The 24,139-nt window shown below is 39.1% G+C and overlaps 1 long non-coding RNA gene across 1 annotated transcript in view; it reads left to right on the forward strand.

Annotated features, from left to right (window-relative positions):
- The window catches only part of LOC128640201 (uncharacterized), a 48,981-nt gene extending 30,169 nt beyond the window's left edge, over positions 1-18,812 (forward strand). Inside the window, exon 2 of the long non-coding RNA XR_008399306.1 lies at positions 18,092-18,812. This is a non-coding gene — a long non-coding RNA (uncharacterized LOC128640201). The remainder of the gene's footprint in view (positions 1-18,091) is intronic.
- The last annotated feature ends 5,327 nt before the right edge of the window (positions 18,813-24,139 follow it).

Here is a 24,139-nt window from a genome sequence, read left to right on the forward strand (position 1 = left end):
TCCACCTTTACCTGCCATAATTTCCAGGATAGATGTACAGGATCACCGCTTGGATCAATTTGCACTAGCCCTGCAAACCCTGCTGACTCGCACTGCACATTTGGACCAAAGTGTCCCGCAAGTTATGGCTGATCCTGTTTCCGCTGCTGCACCTATGCCTACCAGGAGCATGTCCGGTTCTGCACCTCTACCTCAGCGATATGGAGGCGATCCTATTCAGTGCAGAGGGTTTTTGAACCAGGTGGGCATTTATTTTGAGATGTTACCTCAGGCGTTTCCCTCTGACAGAGCTAAGGTGGGATTTCTCATCTCGTTACTCTCTGACACAGCTCTTGCCTGGGCTAATCCCTTGTGGGAGACTAATAAACCTGTGATTTCAAATTACCCTGAATTTGTGGCCTCCTTTCTAAGGGTATTTGATGTTCCGGGTCGCTCATCCTCTGCTGCTAAACAACTCATGTCCATTCAGCAAGGTACAAGATCTGTTGCTCAGTATGCTATTGAGTTCCGTACGCTTGCCGCAGAGGTAGGTTGGAACAATGAAGCCCTTGTTGCTGCCTTCTTTCATGGGCTCTCTGATGCGATTAAAGATGAAGTTGCTGCCAGAGATTTACCAGAGGATCTCAAGGCATTGGTGTCTTTTTTAATCCAAATTGACATCAGACTCAGAGAGAGGCCCTCTTTCAAGGAGCGCTTGCGGAAGCCTCCTGTTCCACTGTCTCCTTCGTATTCGTTCCCACCCATACCTCCCTCTCCTCCCATGCCTCCTGGTCCTGAGTCACCAGGTACTGCTGAGCCGATGCAGCTGAGATTCACGTGCCTCTCTGCGGCGGAGAGGGCCTTTAGGAGGAGGGAGGGGCTCTGCCTCTATTATGGGTTACAGGGCCACCTTTTGAAGTCTTGTCCTACACGGCCGGGAAACGCTCACACCTAAGGTCCTATTGGGGGCAAACCTTGGGTGGTTTATCCTTGTCCCCAGAACCGCTTAAGGAGAAACCTTTGGTCACGGTTGTCCTTTCCTGGGTGGACTCCTCCATAGTCACCCAGGATCTTGTTGACTCCGGTGCTGTGGGCTATTTCATTGACAGTGCTTTTGTATCAAAGCACTCCATTCCTGTTTTGCCTTGGTCCGTTCCGCTTGCTATTGAGGCCATTGATGGTAGGCCCCTTCAGCCCGCACTTGTTACTCACGAAACTGCTCCGTTGTCCATGGCTGTTGAGGCTCTCCATTTTGAAACCCTCCAGTACCAGGTGATAAACTCTCCCCATTTTCGGGTTGTTCTGGGTTATCCCTGGCTCCAAAAGCACAATCCCAGTCTCGACTGGCGCAGGTCCGAAATTTTGTCGTGGTCCCCGCAATGTATTTCCTCTTGTCTTCAGAAACCAGTTAAAGTCTTGTGAACTTCTTCGGTGTCTCAATTGCCAGAGGAGTTCCTAGACGTGTTTGACAAGGTGCGTGCTGGTACGTTGCATCCTCACCGGTCCTACGATTGTGCCATAGACCTGCAACCCGGAGCCATTCCTCCTCGGGGCCGGGTGTACCCTCTGTCTGTTGCAGAGAATTGTGCTATGGAGGAGTATGTTGCCGATGCTCTGTCGCGGGGGATTATCTGCAAATCCTGCTCTACTGCAGGGGCTGTGCTTCTTCTTTGTGAAGAAAAAAGGTGGCGAGTTAAGACCATGTATCGATTATAGGGGTCTTAATCATCTTACCATTAAGAATGCTTACCCTATTCCGCTTATTACGAAACTCTTTGACCGCCTCAAGGGAGCTACGGTCTTTACTAAACTTGATTTGAGAGGAGCGTACAATCTCGTTAGGATTAAGGAGGGCCATGAATGGAAAACAGCATTTGACATCAGGAGTGGGCATTATGTCCTTTGGCCTATGTAATGCTCCTGCTGTTTTTCAGGAATTTATTAATGATGTCCTACGAGATATGTTGCAACAGTGTGTTGTGGTGTACTTAGACGACATCCTCATACACTCACCCACACTTGAGGCTCATCGTTCTGATGTTAGACGGGTTCTTCAGAGACTACGTGAGAACGGCCTGTTTTGTAAACTCGATAAATGGGAGTTCCATCAGACTCAAGTAACCTTCCTAGGTTAATGTTATCTCCGTTTCAGGGTTCTCCATGGATCCTGACAAGTTATCTGCAGTTCTGCAGTGGCCTCGCCCAGTTGGTCTTCGGTCTATTCAACGTTTTTTGGGGTTCGCCAATTACTATAGAAAGTTTATTAAAAACTTTTCTTCCTTGGTCAAACCTATCACAGACATGACCCGTAAAGAGAATGATCCACTCCATTGGTCACCTACTGCCATTAAGGCCTTTGATAGTCTTAAGACTGCCTTTGCTGCTGCTCCAGTTCTGGCTCATCCTAACCCTGTCCTGCCTTTCGTTCTTGAGGTCGATGCGTCTGAGACTGGAGTAGGTGCCCTCTTGTCTCAATGTCCTACGCATGACGGTTCCTTGCATCCGTGTGGTTTCTTCTCTAAGAAATTGTCTCCAGCGGAGTGCAATTATGAAATTGGCAACAGGGAATTACTGGCCATAATTTTTGCACTTAAGGAATGGAGGCATCTTCTCGAGGGTACTAGCGTGCCAGTGCTCATTCTTACTGATCACAAGAATTTAACTTATCTATCTGAAGCAAAACGTTTGTTGCCCCGACAGGCCAGATGGGCGCTATTTTTGTCTCGGTTTAATTATGTGGTCTCCTACCTGCCTGGTAGTAAAAATGTTAGGGCTGATGCCCTCTCTCGACAATTTTCGCCTCTGTCCAAGGAGGAGTCTGTACCTACTCCTGTTATACCTCCTGACCATATTTTGGCTACCATACGTACTAATTTGACTTCTCCTTTGGGGGAGGAGATCCTGGCTGCACAAACCAATGCACCTCCTGAGAAACCTAGTGGTAAGTGTTTTGTTCCTGAGAATTTTCTAACTAATCTTTTGCACACTTACCACTATCCTAAAGCCGCAGGTCACCCAGGCAAGAACCTGGTGGCCAGGTCTTCGTTCTGATGTTGCTGCGTATGTTGCCTCCTGCTCAGTTTGTGCACAGAATAAGACTCCTCGATGTCTTCCTGTGGGTCTTCTTCAACCTATTGCTAATGGTGAGCGTCCTTGGATACATCTTTCCATGGACTTCATTGTCGAGCTTACTGTTTCCAATGGCAATACTGTTATCCTTATGGTGGTTGACCGTTTTTCTAAAATGTCACATTGCATTCCCTTGATGAAGCTGCCTACCACTCAGGAGCTTGCTTCAATTTTTGCCCTGGAGGTCTTCCTTTTACATGGGTTACCCAAGGAGATAGTGTTGGACTGGGGTAGCAAGTTTGTCTCCAGATTTTGGCGTTCCTTTTGTGCTCAAATGGGGATCCAGCTTTCCTTCTCTTCGGCATATCACCCTCAATCCAATGGGGCTGCGGAACGGTCTAATCAAGCTCTGGAACAGTTCCTCCATTGCTATGTCTCAGATCACCACAATAATTGGTCTGAACTGTTACCTTGGGCAGAGTTTGCTCGTAATAGTGCTATTAATGCTTCCTCCATGATATCCCCGTTCATGGCGAATTATGGGTTTCAACCATCCTTGTTGCCAGATTCATTCATGTCTCAGGGTATTCCGACTTTGGAGGAGCATCTACGGCAACTCCGTTCCACGTGGGTGCAGATTCAGGATTGTCTTCATCGTTCTATGCAGCGCCAAAAGTTCCAGGCTGATCGTAGGCGTCTGCCCGCACCTTCCTACCAGGTTGGTGAGAGAGTTTGGCTGTCCTCCTGTTGGTCCTTTTCGAATACTCCGACGGGTTAATCCTGTGGCCTACGCTCTTGACCTTCCTCCTGCTATGCGCATCTCCAATGTTTTTCATGTCTCCCTCTTGAAACCATTGGTTTGTAATCGGTTTACCACTGTGTTGCCTCATCCCTATCCTATCTTTGTTGACAACCATGAGGAGTATGAGGTCAGCAGCATTATTGACTCTCGTATGTCCAGGGGCCGTGTACAGTATTTGGTTCACTGGAGAGGTTACGGTCCGGAGGAGCGTTCTTGGGTTCCCTCCTCTGATGTTCATGCTCCCGCCCTCCTCTGTGCCTTCCATGCCCGTTTCCCCAATAAGCCTTTTGTCGTCCTGCGGGGGAGGGGTCGTTGAGGGGAGGGTTCTGTCAGGGTTTTTTCCCTGTTGTGTTTGCCATTTTACTCACCTCTCTTCCTGACTTGGTGCATTGTGGGGGATGCTGCTCAATTCCTGCACTTCCTTTTATGGCCAAACTGCTGTGCATCATCCATGTGAGACAGGATGCAGTCTCAGAATTGTGATGTCATCACTTATTATTTAAAGGGCCTCTGTTCAGTATGCTTTGCCTTTGCGTTGTCTGAGACCTGTTTGTGAGAGTTCCTGTGTATTACCTGGCTGCCTGATGTCCTTCCTGGTTCCTGATCCCTGACTTGTTCCCGACTCTGCTGTTTTCCTTGTTCCTGATTCCAGCTCGTCTGACTATTTGCTTTGGCTCCTGACTCGGCTCGTCTGACTACCAGTTCTGGTTTTGATTTCTGGCTTGTTATTTGACTTGTGGACTTTTTATTATTTTTTGCTATTAATAAAGGTGTGATTATTTTTGCTCTTCTCGTCTCAGTCTGATTCCTGGCACCCTGACAGTTGCCTTATTTTGCGCTTCATAATGCACCACACATTCTCAATCGGAAACAGGTCAGGACTGCTGGCAGGCCATGCTAGCACCTGCACTCTCTGCTTACGCAACGATGCGTTTGTAATCTGGGCAGAATGTGGCTTGGAGTTGTCCTGCTTGAAAATGCAGGGACATCCCTGGAAAAGATGACGTCTGGATGGCAGCATATGTTGCTCCAAATATATACATATCTTTCTGCATTAATGGTGCCCTCACAGATGTGCAAGCATACTATGGGCACTGGCACACCCCCATACCATGACATACGAGGGCTTTTGGACCTGATGCTGATAACAGCTTGGATAGTCCTTTTGCTCTTTGGCCCGGAGAATACAACGGCTTTTTTTTCCAAAAACTGTTTAAATGGTTGACTCTTCGGACCCCAAAACATGATTACACTATGCTACTGTCCATTCCAGATAAGACCGAGCCCAGAGAAGTTGGTGGTGCTTCTGGACAGCGTTGATGTATGGCTTCTGCATAGTAAAGCCTTACATTGCATCTGTGGATGCAGCATGAATTGTCTTGACTGACAAAGGCTTACCAAAGTATTCCCAATCCCATGTCAGGATATCCATTACAGACTCATGACGGTTTTTGAAACAGTGATGTTTGAGGGATCAGATATCACGCGCATTCAGAGGTGGCTTTCAGCCTTGCCCTTTACACACCGAGATTTGACCGGATTCCTCAAATCTTTTAATTATATTGTGAACTGTAGAAGGTGAAATGCCCAAGATCCTACCGATTTTGTCTTGGGCAATGTTTTTCTCAAAGTGTTGGATTATTTGCTGATGCATCTGTTGGCAGATTGGCGAGCCTTGACCCATCCTTGCTCTTGAAGGACTAGGCCTTTTTTGGAGGCTCCTTATATACTGTGATTACACAATTGCCTCACCTGTTTCACATCACCTTCTTATTTCAACTTGTCACATCACTAATAGTCCTAAATTTCCCCTGTCCCAAATTTTTTGTAATGTGTTGCAGTCATCAGATTTGAAACAAGTGTATATTTTCAAAATGCATTAAATTCACAAAGTAAAACATAAAATAATGTGTTAATAATGTGTTTTTAATATAGTACAGGGTGAATTGAACTTTCAAATTACTTTTTTTCTTTTTTTTTTCTTTTTTTTGCATTTTCCATACTCTCACAATTTTTGGGAATTGGGTTGTATATTTTGTCATAATTATGGCATATGATAAGATTGTGCGAAGAATGATCCGTGGACAGGCCAGGAGTCAGAACCAGAAGATCCATCTGATATCAAAAGTATTCAAGCAAGGTAGAAAAACAGCCAGACTGCTGGTCACGCTAATCTGACACTATTTAAGGGGCCTATTTATTATTGTGTGAGCGGACAAGATCCGATACTGCGGATCATGTCCGCTGCACATCAATAAATGCTAACAGCATATGCTCTCGGCATTTATCATTAGACCAGCCGTTCTGGTGAACTGCTGGTGCAATACCACCACCTGCAGATTCGCGGCCAATTAGCCACTAGCAAGAGGTGTCAATCAACCCGATCGAATATGATCGGGTTGATTTCTGATTATTTCTGTCCGCCGCCTCAGAGCAGGCGGACAGGAAATGGAGCAGCGTTTTAAGAGTGGCCCTAGTTTCTTGCTGCAGTAGCCCTTCCTCTTTTAGCATGCCACCCGGCCCAGACTTCAGAACAACATGGCTCCTATGACCACCAGACTGTAAGTGCCACGCAGCTCCAGCAACACTTAGGGTCTGACAGGAGGATCAAAAATAATGGTCTCAGATATGAAAAAGTATGGGGTTAATAATAATCTAATGTTTAATAAATATTGATATGTTAATAGCTGCTGATTAGCTGTTTTCTATGTCCACAAAATCACAATTGGCTGTTTTTACTGTTTATCTACAGCACTTTTTCCATTAAATTTTAACATACACCAGTCATGTTTTTCTGATCACAATTCATATTCACAATACTTATTGACTCATTTAACAGGGTAAAGTTATACAAACACTGTGAGAGGACTCGATAAACCCAGGACAACACTTTTCAAACTATTGAGTAACCTGAAAGTTTTTTTTTTTAAAGTAACATTTGTTTATTAATGGGCAAAACCCACTAAAATTACCCACCACCATATTGGATGATAAACACAAAGTTATTTTTTGCTGTGTTTATGTTATGCCAATATTGACCTTAACTAGGGAATTTTAATATATTAATTGTAAATAAAAATGGTTTATCTTTCGCTGTTTTGAAATACAGAGTATAGATATTATTAAGTTCATTTTCATATTAAATTGATCAGTTTATGTGTGTATGTGGGGGTTTTATATAGAAGAAACTGAATTTGACAATATTAAAGTTAGAATGAAAATGTTGATATTTAAACAGAGATTATTTTGTGAAAGGAATGCTCCAATGTCAATTTGATTTCATATTCTATTTTATGTAAAATAGAGATTTTTGATATTTTGATCTTGAATGGGGTTTTCGGACAGAATGCGAATGGACAGAATGCGGAGGCACATTTGTCCATCACACATACTGTATGTCCGAGAGACGGCCAAATTAGGATACGCTCCGGAGTGCTCTGTTCTAATTATAGTCTCAGCAGGCCGCAAAAACCTCTGAGAACCAAACCATGGGTCCCACCCCCCATGACGTGCTTTTAACGCACGTACAGAATGCGTTAGTACTGTGTCCCTTCTTGTGGTTCTATCTAATCTATCCATCGATCTGTATTTATCTTTATCTATCTATCTATCTCGTGGCTGGACTATTATCTGATGGAATATTATCCGTCACACAAATGTCAGTCAGACAAATGTCCATCGAATAACAGTCCGGCCACGGTTGAATGGGGATGTGTAATATGGAACAATAAGTTCCTAGCCTTAGGCAGTGGGATAGATTTCTTAAAGGGACATTAAACACTAAATACATTTTATAAGTATAGTATTGAGGTTATTATCTGCCTCCCTTTAGTCACAGGTGCCACCATGTTGAAATATTTATTTTCACTACATTTCAGTGCAGCAACTCTTCTCCAGATACATTCACTGTATCCTAGGTTCCAAAATGGCAGCACTCATGATTAGAAGAAGGTGCATGACATTTATTATGTGTCCCTTTAATACTTGTTTTTAACGCATTCTATAAATGCTTCATTCACCAGTGTTCAATGGTCCCTTAGTGAGTCATAAAAAATAAAATTTCATTGCATTTTCTGTTTGCTAGATTTCTGGTGGGAACAGAACTATACAACTATATACAAAGTAGGTTTTTATTTCTGTTTTAAAAAAAAACTTTTGTTTAAACAGTTAATAATATGGAAACAAAAAAAATTGTATTCAATAATAATTCTATGCTATGGAAATAAAACAATTCTATGCAATAATAACAAAAAAATAAACGTGATGTGAAATGAATAAACGCTCATTTCATTTAGTTTTATAAGATACTCTATGAGGGTGTTTTGAGTGTTATTATATTTATGATGTATTGAATGTCATGAAATATAAAGTAAAATACATTGCAAAAAAACCTTCTTGCAATTAAAAAAAATATGACATTTATTTTTATTAATGTAGTTAAAAAAATAGAGGTGCTGGTCTACATAAGTATTTCTGATCCATTTCCACCCCTGTGCTGAGCTGGTTTGCAGTTTTTAGATGCAGCTCACATTTTAGGCCCTAGTATAGGACATTGTTCAGTGAGAAAAGCACACATATTTTATATATATATATATATATATATATATATATATATATATATATATATATATTTAATGAGACCCAGCAGATTCGAACTATACCATTATTGTATGTCTATACAGTATCATAACGTGTGGCCTTTGAAAAAGCTGTATGCGCAACTTGCGTCAGGTTTTTCTGGTGGGTTCAGAGCCATGTTCGGCCAGTTTATTAATATTTTTCTGATTGTGCCTTATTTGTGCTTGTGTCTTGAGAGATAGTAGCACGGGAACACCCAGTACTTTTTAAATAATTGCGGTGGGGGGACATGATAGTATTAGTAGATTGCCATCCCTTTATATCTCTAGTGCGGAGTACATAATAGTCACTAATAGATTTATGTGAGGGATCTTTAGTTACCCTATTGTGCTTTTTCCCTTTTTGAATATTTATTTATTTTTCTCTTACTTTTTCTTTTTTGCTTGGCCCTGGACTCATCAGTACTTTTCATTTTTAAATGTTTTTTTACCATTTATGAGTATTGCTGTATGATAAATTTGGGGACTGCCTAATTGTGTAAATTGGGGATGTTTTTCTCCTTGGAGTGCTTAGGGGATACTTCTTTTCTGGCTGTTCTTTCTCTTTATGACGTGTAAGAAACCTGCAACAAAAAGTGTTAAAAATGCATTTTTTAATTAAATTTTTAATAAACAAGCTTATAAAAAAATAAAGTGTTTATATTTTTTCCTAAACTCTATAGTAAAAAGAAGTAATTATACTCATATAAATAAGGGCCGTTTTGTATAGTAATATAACTTTGATCTGTACATAGAGGCTCCCATGAGCCTCTAGGCCAGTCATCCTCAAACTTGACCCTACAGAGGTTTTGGAACTACATTTCCCATGATGCTCAGCCAGTTGATATGCTGGCTGAGCATAAATGTAGTTCCAAAACCTCTGGATGACCAAGTTTGAGGATGTCTGCTCTAGGCAAAGAAATTGACATTTATTCACACTAGGTGATCACTATTACCACAGTGAACTGAATATTAAAACTTATAAAAGGGCATTATTTTTAAGAGGAGCTCAGGGGGCTTAAAAATGGGGCTTGGGGGTCTCTAAGCCTTTGTGATGGCCTGTTAGAAGGGTACTAATATGTTTAGTGCATTAAAAATGGGCACTATTTAAGGGATACAAATCATTTGAAAAAGAATTTGATTAGCTTTCAAACGGTGGGTCTTGGGTTTTTTTAGTGGTTAAGGGAGCTGAGATGGAGAGGTTTGAATACCAATCCCTTCTGACAGCTCACTGAAGCCCTGCTGGATTGCGCACAAGTGCAAAACGTATCCGTTAACTTGTAATACAAGAGAAATGAGCATGTTCCATCAGCTTTGCTCTATCCATTAAAAGCACAGGGCGGGCTTTATAGGTATTGGATTCATTAAAATGCTTAGGTTAAAATGTTTAACTAGCAACTTGTAATAAGTTTTTGATTGCTTGAGACTAAATGCAATATAATGCTCCATTCCTTAACAATTGTGCTCCACTTGTAATATAAGCCTAAAACAGTATTCTCTATCAGGGAGGCACATAATCTAACAGACACTATATACTTCACTATATTTAAAGGACCAGTAAATACAGTAGATTTGAATAATCAACAAATGTATGAAAAAAGAAACTGTGATAGCACTTAGTCTGATTTTCAAATGATTAGTAGATTTTTTTTCTGACAAATTTCAAAGTTACGTATATTTCCACTACTCCTATATCATGTGACAGCCATCAGCCAATCATAAATGCATATACGTATATTCTATGAATTCTTGCACATGCTCAGTAGAAGCTGGTGACTCAAAAGTATAAATATAAAAAGACAGTGCACGTTTTGTTAATGGAAGTAAATTAGAAAGTTGATTAAAATTGCTGCTCTATCTGAATCATGAAAGCTTAATTTTGAGTTAAGCGTCCTTTTAATCTATCTTTGTGTATTTATTATTGATGCATTATGCATGAACACTGATACAAAACTGGTGCTAACAATCACTGTCAGGTGACCACTAATACTGTCGAACTTACAAGAACTTGAAAAATTAAAATCTCCTCTTTCAAATAAGGAGTATTCTTTGGAGTCATCCAACCCCTATTACTGTGTGAAGACGTTAAAGTAATTATTAGCTATTGATGTCACCTGGCAGACATAAAAACACATCCCTAATAGTGAACTGAGGCTATGCATGATTAAATTTATAGGACATGCCCACTATAAAGGGAAAGAAGCAACAAATGGAACCTCCACCCTCCCTATAGACCAATTATGTAAGTTTTAATGCAGTGATTAATTTCAAGATCAGGTCATAGGTACTTGTTTTTTTGAAACAGGATTGTCTCAGTGTGCATTGTAAGGAAAACACATGCATTAAACATTAAGTCAGGAAAAACCTAAGAGGTTCTTTTCACCCTGAACCCCAGTGAAGGATCCAACAATATTGAGTAAAGGCTCATCGGAAACACAGGGTATCAATCTCCATATGGAGCTTGATAAATATGCCCCTATGTCTAAGCATTAGTGGGGTTTGACCTTGATTAACAGTCAACTAGAGATACTGAGTTGTTTTTCAGAACATATTTACAAAATACATATTTGCCTATTATAGTTTAGTGAATAGGGCCATCTTCCCACAGAAAAATATTCTGACTGCTAAATCTTTGCTCAATAACAAAAATGTTATTTAATGTGTAATTAGTGTTAGTCAATCATTTAAGTGATCCTAACTTTATTAGTTGGGGTGGAGTTAAAAGTTTTCCAAAAATACACTCAACCACAAAAAGGGACACAAACAGACAGCACAAGGGGCCACACTGAGCATGCATGATGACCACACCCTGTACAGTGGAGATCGGAGCCTAAGCTGACCAGATAAATAAGTCAGGATAATGGACCAGGGGTAACCTAAGAGGGTCTTTTACACTGAACCCCAGTGAAGGATCCAACAATGTTGGATATGAAATAAACCCACATGAAACAGTTTTGTAAAAATGATTTATGCTCTTTACATTTATATTTAAAGTTTTCTTATTGAATCAGGTGAGTTAATGCTGGTTGCCCTTTATAGTCACAACTATTAGGTAATTCCTGTTAACCTGGTCTTATCTGTCCACAATAACACTGGGTCAATCAGGAATCTGGTAATAATATAATTTTCTTTATTCTCTATTTTTAGCTTACCTGATTCTTTCCAGCTATGCTGAGAATTTAAATAACATTTCTGTTTCTCTATTATACATGCAAGCTACTGCAATTAAAATAATTTAGTGATAATTTTCACTAGTTTTAACCTGATAATCATTAAATCATTGTAATGATGTATGTTTATTAAATTTGTTTTATTCAAATATTGCTTATTATTTCTAATAATTCTTTTAGTAAACTGTTTTTTATTGATCTGGTCTCAGTTTAATTAATAGACAAATGCGAACAAAAAGGATTAGGGTTTTATATATATTATCCTTTGCAAATGATATAATTCGGAGTGTTATTAAATTGCACACTTTGCCCCTGAAAAGTTGGTAACCACTATTATATATAAATATATTGAGTTACATTAACAGAATGATATAGAGGTTTCATAATATGTATTGTGTCTAAACACATAATACCCTTTGCGGGTACACTTCTGAAATAATAATAATAATAATAATAATAATTATAATATTCACAACAATACAATTGCAGCTAATATGTTCAAAACGGTATAAGCATTAAAGCTACAAGAGCAATGAAATATTTTTTTCCAGTTATCCTTCTACGCATTACATAAATGATTGGCATGATACATAGCTAATAAATTTTGACATATATTATCTGGCTGGCTAAGGTGTCATATCATATAATGATAGATACTAATAAATCAAGTTCTGGTAATCAATTTTAGTTTAGAGGGAACTGTGAGCAATGATTTCAAAGAGGAAGTCTGCCTATTTCAAATAAAGAGCTTTGTGTATATTTGTGTGATTTTGTTTTTCAATTAAAGCTCTTTTAGCACACCAATAACCCTTCATATAAAACCAGCACAAACCATGTTATCATATACCTGTACCATTGAGAGGCACATGAGTCTCCTCAATTGGCCAATAAGTAATCTTACAAACTTAGATCTAGTTTCCATTATTGTTGTAAACTTTGTAAACGGAAGCTAACAAACGTATCTCTATTAAAGTCTTTGAAAGGCATTTTATGTTACCACCAGTTTCATAGTTTACATTGCTAATGAGGGCTATCTTACTGTCTTGCACTGTGAAAATATATATTTAAAAAACAAAATCATATCTGTTAAAATTAGTATTTACAAAGTGATTATTACAAATGGTATATTATTTTTTAATACAAACAGGTGTTTCTTTATAAAAATAAAATTATGACTTCTCAAGTTCTCCTTAAAAAAAGAGAAAACCTGTGCTGTGTAGGCACACTCAATTTGTATGTTATTACTGATTATATACTTCAGTTCTAAATTGCAATTACAAAAAAAAATTAACAACTATATTAAGGCCTAGATTTAGAGTTCGGCGGTAGCCGTCAAAACCAGCGTTAGAGGCTCCTAACGCTGGTTTTGGCCGCCCGCTGGTATTTGGAGTCAATGATTAAAGGGTCTAACGCTCACTTTGCAGCCGCGACTTTTCCATACCGCAGATCCCCCTACGCCATTTGCGTATCCTATCTTTTTAATGGGATCTTTCTAACGCCGGTATTTAGAGTCGTTTCTGCAGTGAGCGTTAGAGCTCTAACGACAAGATTCCAGCCGCCTGAAAAAAGCAGGAGTTAAGAGCTTTCTGGCTAACGCCGGTTTATAAAGCTCTTAACTACTGTACCCTAAAGTACACTAACACCCATAAACTACCTATGTACCCCTAAACCGAGCTCCCCCCACATCGCCGCCACTCGATTAAAAATTTTAACCCCTAATCTTCCAACCGCCACCTACGTTATACTTATGTACCCCTAATCTGCTGCCCCTAACCCCGCCGACCCCTATATTACATTTATTAACCCCTAATCTGCCCCCCACAACATCACCGCCAGCTACTTACAATAATTAACCCCTAATCTTCCGACCGCAAAGCGCCGCCACCTACGTTATCCCTATGTACCCCTAATCTGCTGCCCCTAACACCGCCGACCCCTATATTATATTTATTAACCCCTAATCTGCCCCCCTCAACGTCGCCGACACCTACCTACACTTATTAACCCCTAATCTGCCGAGCGGACCTGAGCGCTACTATAATAAAGTTATTAACCCCGAATCCGCCTCACTAACCCTACCATAAATAGTATTAACCCCTAATCTGCCCTCCCTAACATCGCCGACACCTACCTTCAATTATTAACCCCTAATCTGACGACCGGAGCTCACCGCTATTCTAATAAATGTATTAACCCCTAAAGCTAAGTCTAACCCTAACACTAACACCCCCCTAACTTAAATATAATTTTAATCTAACGAAATAAATTAACTCTTATTAAATAAATTAATCCTATTTAAAGCTAAATACTTACCTGTAAAATAAACCCTAATATAGCTACAATATAAATTATAATTATATTATAGCTATTTTAGGATTAATATTTATTTTACAGGTAACTTTGTATTTATTTTAACTAGGTACAATAGCTATTAAATAGTTAAGAACTATTTAATAGTTACCTAGTTAAAATAATAACAAATTTACCTGTAAAATAAATCCTAACCTAGGATATAATTAAACCTAACACTACCCTATCAATAAAATAATTAAATAAACTACCTACAATTACCTACAATTAACCTAACACTACACTATCAATAAATTAAATAAACACAATTGCTACAAATAAATACAATTAAATAAACTAGCTAAAGTACAAAAAATAAAAAAGAACTAAGTTACAGAAAATAAAAAAATATTTACAAACATAAGAAAAATATTACAACAATTTTAAACTAATTACACCTACTCTAAGCCCCCTAATAAAATAACAAAGCCCCCCAAAATAATAAATTCCCTACCCTATTCTAAATTAAAAAAGTTACAAGCTCTTTTACCTTACCAGCCCTGAACAGGGCCCTTTGCGGGGCATGCCCCAAGAAGTTCAGCTCTTTTGCCTGTAAAAAAAAACATACAATACCCCCCCCCCAACATTACAACCCACCACCCACATACCCCTAATCTAACCCAAACCCCCCTTAAATAAACCTAACACTAATCCCCTGAAGATCTTCCTACCTTGTCTTCACCATCCAGGTATCACCGATCCGTCCTGGTTCCAAGATCTTCATCCAACCCAAGCGGGGGTTGGCGATCCATAATCCAGTGCTGAAGAGGTCCAGAAGAGGCTCCAAAGTCTTCATCCTATCCGGGAAGAAGAGGCGATCCGGACCGGCAACCATCTTGATCCAAGCGGCATCTTCTATCTTCATCCGATGACGACCGGCTCCATCCTGAAGACCTCCACCGCGGACCCATCTTCTTCCGGCGACGTCCAACTGCAGAATGACGGTTCCTTTAAGGGACGTCATCCAAGATGGCGTCCCTCGAATTCCGATTGGCTGATAGGATTCTATCAGCCAATCGGAATTAAGGTAGGAATATTCTGATTGGCTGATGGAATCAGCCAATCAGAATCAAGTTCAATCCGATTGGCTGATCCAATCAGCCAATCAGATTGAGCTCGCATTCTATTGGCTGATCGGAACAGCCAATAGAATGCGAGCTCAATCTGATTGGCTGATTGGATCAGCCAATCGGATTGAACTTGATTCTGATTGGCTGATTCCATCAGCCAATCAGAATATTCCTACCTTAATTCCGATTGGCTGATAGAATCCTATCAGCCAATCGGAATTCGAGGGACGCCATCTTGGATGACGTCTCTTAAAGGAACCGTCATTCTGCAGTTGGACGTCACCGGAAGAAGATGGGTCCGCGGTGGAGGTCTTCAGGATGGAGCCGGTCGTCATCGGATGAAGATAGAAGATGCCGCTTGGATCAAGATGGTTGCCGGTCCGGATCGCCTCTTCTTCCCGGATAGGATGAAGACTTTGGAGCCTCTTCTGGACCTCTTCAGCACTGGATTATGGATCGCCAACCCCCGCTTGGGTTGGATGAAGATCTTGGAACCAGGACGGATCGGTGATACCTGGATGGTGAAGACAAGGTAGGAAGATCTTCAGGGGATTAGTGTTAGGTTTATTTAAGGGGGGTTTGGGTTAGATTAGGGGTATGTGGGTGGTGGGTTGTAATGTTGGGGGGGGGGGTATTGTATGTTTTTTTTTACAGGCAAAAGAGCTGAACTTCTTGGGGCATGCCCCGCAAAGGGCCCTGTTCAGGGCTGGTAAGGTAAAAGAGCTTGTAACTTTTTTAATTTAGAATAGGGTAGGGAATTTATTATTTTGGGGGGCTTTGTTATTTTATTAGGGGGCTTAGAGTAGGTGTAATTAGTTTAAAATTGTTGTAATATTTTTCTTATGTTTGTAAATATTTTTTTATTTTCTGTAACTTAGTTCTTTTTTATTTTTTGTACTTTAGCTAGTTTATTTAATTGTATTTATTTGTAGCAATTGTGTTTATTTAATTTATTGATAGTGTAGTGTTAGGTTAATTGTAGGTAATTGTAGGTAGTTTATTTAATTATTTTATTGATAGGGTAGTGTTAGGTTTAATTATATCCTAGGTTAGGATTTATTTTACAGGTAAATTTGTTATTATTTTAACTAGGTAACTATTAAATAGTTCTTAACTATTTAATAGCTATTGTACCTAGTTAAAATAAATACAAAGTTACCTGTAAAATAAATATTAATCCTAAAATAGCTATAATATAATTATAATTTATATTGTAGCTATATTAGGGTTTATTTTACAGGTAAGTATTTAGCTTTAAATAGGATTAATTTATTTAATAAGAGTTAATTTATTTCGTTAGATTAAAATTATATTTAAGTTAGGGGGGTGTTAGTGTTAGGGTTAGACTTAGCTTTAGGGGTTAATACATTTATTAGAATAGCGGTGAGCTCCGGTCGTCAGATTAGGGGTTAATAATTGAAGGTAGGTGTCGGCGGAGGGCAGATTAGGGGTTAATACTATTTATGATAGGGTTAGTGAGGCGGATTCGGGGTTAATAACTTTATTATAGTAGCGCTCAGGTCCGCTCGGCAGATTAGGGGTTAATAAGTGTAGGTAGGTGTCGGCGACGTTGTGGGGGGCAGATTAGGGGTTAATAAATATAACATAGGGGTCGGCGATGTTAGGGCAGCAGATTAGGGGTACATAGGGATAACGTAGGTTGCGGCGGTTTACGGAGCGGAAGATTAGGGGTTAATAATAATATGCAGGGGTCAGCGATAGCGGGAGTGGCAGATTAGGGGTTAATAAGTGTAAGGTTAGGGGTGCTTAGACTCGGGGTACATGTTAGAGTGTTAGGTGCAGACGTAGGAAGTGTTTCCCCATAGGAAACAATGGGGCTGCGTTAGGAGCTGAACGCTGCTTTTTTGCAGGTGTTAGGTTTTTTTTCAGCTCAAACAGTCCCATTGTTTCCTATGGGGGAATCGTGCACGAGCACGTTTTTGATGCCGGCCGCGTCCGTAAGCAACTCTGGTATCGAGAGTTGCATTTGCGGTAAAAATGCCCTACGCTCCTTTTTTGGAGCCTAACGCAGCATTTGTTTTAACTCTCGATACCAGAGTTAAATTTATGGTGCGGCCAGAAAAAAGCCTGCGGAGCTTTAACAGCCCTTTTACCGCCGAACTCTAAATCTAGGCCTAAGGATCTAAGAACATCTTTTTTTTCTAAAGGTAATAAAAGTCTTTTGGCTCTGTGCCTTGGGAGACCAAAACATTTTTTAAAAAAAAATCAAAGCATTTCAATGTATCAAAAACTGAAACTACAACATAATTTACTTCAAAGTTTCAGGGTTTGTATTGTCTGCCAAATGTAAACTTTTGGCAAATGTGTCGCTCCAATTTAGAACACTAGCCATCTAAAAAATGACGCTTAAAACCCATTGTTATTTAGCTATGGTTAATGATGCCATAGTTTTGAAAATGCTTTAGTTAATTTCCAGGTATCAATTTGCAGGACTTTGGTGATTTAATTGAAATTGTCAATCATTATAAAACCTGAAAATAAAAATGTAAATACACTCAGGGGCAGATTACAAGTGGCATGCTATTGTTAGTGCGAGTCACGATAAGTAATATCGTGGCCGCTCTTACTTGCACACATATTACAAGTTGAAAGTAAAGTGTTCTCTCGAGTACAAGCAAATTTAGTGTGCGTCAGGTTTGTAGGAGTGGAGACCTAGCATAATGGGAAAAGAGTTTAAAAAAAGTGCACCAAACACCACATAAATACATTAAATAAAGTGTTACATTCATGTATACACTATCTAATAAAAATTATTAATATGAATATTAATGAAAAAACTAACACCCTACTCGTGCTAAATGATTGCATATTTTCAAATGCCGTAACCCGACATGAAAATATGAATATTTCACATTTGAGTATTCTTCACACAGAAGAATATGCTCTATTTATAAATAAATATTTATAAATATATCTGATGTTTTTTAGTATAATGTATCTCTCTTCTCTCTCTCTCTCTCTCTCTCTCTCTCTCTTTTCTCTCTCCCTCCTTCAAAACTGTATGGCATCGCAAAGGTGAGGAGAACAATGAAAAATGCATGGTTTCTACAGTGAAACATGGTGGTGGCAGACAGTGTCCTTCTGTGGGGTTACATGAGCGCTGCTAGTTGGGGAGCTGCATTTCTTTTATGGTATTATAGATTCACAGATGTACTGCTCTATATTGAAAGAGAAGATGCTACCATCACTCCATGCCCTTGGTCATCATACAGTTTCCTAACGTGACAATGATCCAAAACACACATCTAAGGCCACTGTTTCACCATTTCTGAAGAAGAACAGGGTTAAAGTGATGCAGTGGCTACGTATGTCTCCTGATCTGAACCCAATCGAACACCTATGGGGAATTCTGAAGAGACAAGTTGAAGAGACAAGTTGAGCATCACTCTCCATCCAGCATCCAGGCTCTTAAAGAGGTCGTTCTTGAAAATTGGAAAAAGATAGATGTTGCAATATGTCGCCAACTTGTTTATTCCATGCCTAGAAGACTTGGTGCTGTCCATACAAATCATAGAGGTCATACAAAATAATAGATGTAGTAGTTTTTGTTGTGTATTCATTTGTGCATCACCTACTTTGAGTAAGCTTAAGGTGCATAAGGGGCATGATAAATCGACCCATAGTGTAAATAGTACAACAGTAAATCAGAGAACTTACTGTAAAACTGTTTCCCCTAGATGTTTTTCAAATTACTTGTTATACCAGCTGCAGAGTATAAAATGTACATGAAATTGTCCCTTTATGTTTATTTTTTATATGAATTAGCTGTTTTTGCTTGTTAAAATTACAATCATTACAATAGGCTGGACTTGCAGGGAGAGCAGATGTTTATCTTATCCCTATATATACAATTATGTCTCTATAAACAAAAGCCAACAATTAGAGATAGCAATTGAAAATGAATATTTTAGCATGTCTTTCCTATCCCACCCGTGAGTGTGATTTATTTTGCGGCTTCTTGTTTGCACAACTTTTCTATACCAATACTGCAGTACTGAAATGCTCATTATTGAAGGGATGCAACAGGAGAAATTAGATATTTTAAATGACAAAATAAAGGAAAAGGATTTAAAAAAAAAATTAATACACTCCAATAGGTAAAATGTATAATTTGGAACACAGCAAAGAGGAAAATATTTTATAGTACACTTTCTCTTTTATATATATATATATATATATATATATATATATATATATATATATATATATATATATATATATATATATATATATACTGTGTATATATATATATATATATATATATATTATATATATATATATATATACTGTGTATATATATATATATATATATATTATATATATATATATATATATATATATATATATATATATATATATATATATATATATATATATATATATATATATATAGTGAAACAAATGGGTAGCATCAGCACTTTTTAGTAAAAATATCCATGCTTTATTGAGGTAACAAACAAAATAAAAACAGCAACGTTGTTATGTGTAAGTATATTATATCCTTAACTGCAGGACCACTCAGTCTCACCTTTAGGTTCATTAGATGTAATCAAGAACCTAGTTTTTGCTCATAGATCTGAGGGTCACTGCTGCATGGATGCAGAGTGAAAGAAATAAGATTAAAAGGTATATTATCCCGATTGCAATACCAGGTTGCAATATGCAGATAATTACAGAGATAGCAGATAAATAGAAAGAATTAGATAAGGACAAGATTAAGAATGAGTAGGTAAATGTCAGCCTCAAGAAACACAGGTTGCAACCAGGAGGTGTTTCTTTAATATAGTAAGCAGGAGAGCTCTATAACAGTTAATGATGTTTTTTAGGCAACAGGCAGTCCTTAGTTAGTCTATAACGTTGTTAGTATTCATATAAACAGCAGACAGTCTTTTCACAGACAATAGTATGATTATTTGATAATGCACATAGAATAGTTAAGCACAGTTCATCAAGCTGAATCGTTAGATGTTACAGGCAATCAGATAGTAAACGGTAGCGGCATTTGCATAAGCGTCACACTTTAAAACAAGCAGGATAGTCCTTCAAAGTAGTAAGTGAATTAAGGTATAATACGTTACCAACTTCAGAGAGTAAGGAATAGTAACGGTTACCGCAGCTTCAAGGTGAGTTGCTGTTAAGCACAGGAGTTGTTTGTTAGCACCCAGAGTGAGAGAGGATCCGGAGACTTGTGATGACGTCAGACGCCGATTCACGGCTTCAATGTAGAAGCCGGATGAAACTGAATTAACAAGTAAGAGATACTTTAGAGATTCCGGACAAAACAGAGAGACCTGGTATATGACGATCCAAAGTTGGAAAGCACACAGCAGCTGTAGTTGTTAGGAGTAAATTCCTTGGTTAGGAATATCAGCAAGGTGTCTTCGTTGTTGCTCAGCATATAGCTAAGTGAGTACAAATTACCAAGCATAGGTAGACAGGAGGAGGGGCCTTAAATAGGGATGTCAATACCTGAACATCCTGATTTAAAGGGACAGGAACATAACAGGACACCCCCCTAAAAAGAGCCGCTCCGCGGATCAAGGCTTGGGTCTGTCCGGATGTCTCCGATGAAAAATTGAAAGAAGACGAGGTGCCGACAAATTAGAATACGGTTCCCAGGAGTCCTCATCAGCCCCAAAACCTTACCATCGTACCAGGTACTGGAGTTGATTGCGATATAAGCGAGAGTCCAAAATAGAATCCACCTCATACTCAACATCATCCACAACTGGAGGGTTAGTCAACGAAGGATGAGGGGGATCTCTTATCGGAGAGAAAGGTTTCAGGAGGGACACATGGAATGTAGGATGTATCCTGAGAGAAGGAGGCAGCTGAAGAGTCACAGAATTTGGATTGACAACCTTAACTATGTCATAAGGACCTATGAAAAGACTTCCAAGATTTTTACTTGGAATACAAAGTTTCAGGTGTCTAGTACTGAGCCAAACCTTATCCCCAGGTTTATAAAGAGGGGGTTTTGAGCGCCTTAAATCATAATGGTGTTTCTGTGAAGCTTGAGCTTCTTGCAAGGTTGTTTTGAGAACAGAGAAGCCCTCAGCAATAGTGTTAACAGTCTGATCAACAGTAGGTAGCAAGGAATCAGTTCTGTGGAAAAGATGATATGAAGGGTGAAAACCATAATTAATATAGAATGGCGAAGTCTTTGTGGATGCGTTGGTCATGTTATTATGTGCGAATTCTGCAGTAGGCAGCAGAGCAAACCAGTTATCCTGTTGGTTGGTACAATAGCATCTCAAATACTGTTCAAGGGACTGGTTAGTCCTTTCGCATTGACCATTAGTCTGGGAATGATAAGCAGTACTTAATCTCCTAGTAATCTTGAGGATAGAACATAACTGAGTCCAGAACTTAGAGGTGAATTGAGATCCTCTATCAGACGTGATAGAGTCGGGTAGTCCATGTAACTTTACAACATGATTTAGAAACAGTAAGGCTGTTTCGGAGGCAGTTGGCAAACCGATATGTGGAATAAAATGAGCCATTTTAGAAAACAGATCAACAATGACTAGGATTGTATTATGGTTAGAGGATGGGGGTAGTTCCACTATATAGTCCATTGCTATGTCCTTCCAGGGTCTATCGGGAACTGGTAACGAGAGAAGGAGACCATAAGGGCGAGTTCTAGTATGTTTGCAAGTAGCACAGACAGAGCAGGACCGGATATAAGACAAGACAGAAATTTTCATATTGGGCCACCAATAGTCTCTTTGAAGTATGCGTAGTGTTTTATGAAGTCCGGGATGTCCTGATAAAAGAGAATCATGTTTTCAATGCATTAATTCATTACGTAGAGGTTCTGGTATGTATATCTGGTTTCCATGGTAATACAGATTGCTACGGTGTTTTTGTAGATCTGCTAATGGGAGTGTTGGATCTGCTCCCTGATATTCTTTTATAGAGGTTTCAGTGATTGAAGTTAATCCAATGAATTTATTTTGTAGAATGATAGAATCTGGAGGTATATAATGTTGAGGTTTTGGATCTTTCCTTGAAAGAGCATCTGCTTTTGTATTTTTGGAACCCGGGCGGTAAGTGATGGTAAAATCAAATCTTGAAAAGAAGAGGCTCCATCTAACTTGTCTAGAAGTTAACGTTTTGCTGGTTTTTAAATATTCAAGGTTTCTATGATCCGTAAGTATAAGAATAGTATGTTTAGTACCCTCAAGGAGGTGCCTCCAAAACTCTAGTGCTGATTTTATTGCGAGAAGCTCTTTTTCACCAATAGCATAATTTAGCTCGGCTGAGCTCATTACCCTAGAGTAATATGATATTGGATGCAGTGCTTCCTTGGGTGAAACTCTTTGTGAGAGTACAGCTCCAAGAGCGTATTCAGAAGCATCGACCTCAAGCGTGTACTGCAAACTGGGATCTGGGAATTTGAGTATCTGTGCTGTTACAAACCTCTCCTTTAAAACATTAAAGGCGTTCTCAGCATGAATATTCCAAGAGAAACCAGGTTTTTTCTGAGTTAATTTAGTCAAGGGTCTAGCAATCTCAGAAAAGCCCTTGATAAACTTCCTGTAAAAGTTTGCAAACCCAAGGAATCTCTGGACATCTTTTTTTGTACTGGGGGTGCTCCAGTTAGTAATAGCTTCCACTTTGTTTGCTTCCATGGCGATACCAGAAGGGGAAACATGGTATCCTAAGAAGGAAATAGTAGTGGTATTAAAAATGCATTTCTCTAACTTAGCATAGAGATGGTGTGTACGGAGTCTGGACAAAACAAGCTTGACATGGGTGTGATGGTTTGTTATATTGTCAGAATAGATCAAAATGTCATCTAAATAAATGACCATACAGACATCAAGTAAGTCATGAAATACGTCATTTATAAAACACTGGAACGTTGCAGGAGCGTTGCACAGACCGAAAGGCATTACTGTATATTCATACAGTCCATAACGTGTGCGAAAAGCTGTTAGCCACTCATCCCCCTTCCTCATTCTTATCAAATTATAAGCTCCTCTAAGATCTAATTTTGTGTAAATTTTAGCTCCTTGCAACCGTTCTATAAGTTCAGGGATGAGTGGGAGTGGGTACCTGTTTTTCTTGGTACATTTGTTAAGTTGTCTGTAGTCGATAATAGGACGAAGTGATCCGTCCTTGTTTTTAACAAAAAACATTGCAGCACCCGCTGGAGAGGTGGAAGGTCTTATAAATCCCTTCTTAAGGTTATCCTCTAAATACTGTTTCAAGTGAACCAATTCAGGTTGTGACATAGGGTATATATGACCAAAAGGAATAGAACTGCCCGGTAGTAAGTCTATCGGACAGTCATAAGACCTATGGGGGGGGTAGGTTCTGAGCTTCTACTTTGTCAAACACATCGGAATATTCTTGATAACATTCAGGTAAGACATGATCAGTCATACAACACACAGAAGCTTTGGGAAAACAGACTTCCATACAGTAAGTGGAATTAAAACTCACAACACCTTGCTTCCAAGATATATCAGGATCATGCTTTATCAACCAATTGATACCAAAAATTAACGGGTATAAACTAGAAGGCAAAACGTCAAATGTACATGTCTCAGTATGGCCTGTCTGTGTGGTAACTTGCAAGGGGGTAGTGTGATGCGTGATAGGCCCTGTATTCATAAAAAATCCATCAACCAATCTTATGGCTTGTGCACTATCTTTTTTTATTGTGGGTATTTTATGTTTTGTAACAAATGCTTGGTCAATGAAATTCCCAGATGCGCCAGAGTCAATAACGGCCTGGGTCTTTGTCTTCTGTAGACGCCACTGCAAGAAAACAGAAATTGGTAAATGAGTGGTAAGAGCAGACAATTTGTTAAGGCAATTTTGGTGCTGAAGATTCTTACCCCTCTTCTGTCTGATAAGAGCAGGACAGTCTCTAACGCCATGGTCCTTTGCTGTGCAATATAAACACAAGTTATGTAGCTTCCTTCTGGCTTTTTCCTCTGGTTTTAGAGGACCCCTCATAACAGCAACTTCCATAGGTTCGTCATTTGATTTAGATGGCGCAGGGACCACAGGATGGTATACCGGGATTTTCTTGACAATAGGATCAGATAC

The sequence above is a fragment of the Bombina bombina genome, chromosome 1 (assembly GCF_027579735.1).
Source record: "Bombina bombina isolate aBomBom1 chromosome 1, aBomBom1.pri, whole genome shotgun sequence".
Taxonomy (NCBI): domain Eukaryota; kingdom Metazoa; phylum Chordata; class Amphibia; order Anura; family Bombinatoridae; genus Bombina; species Bombina bombina.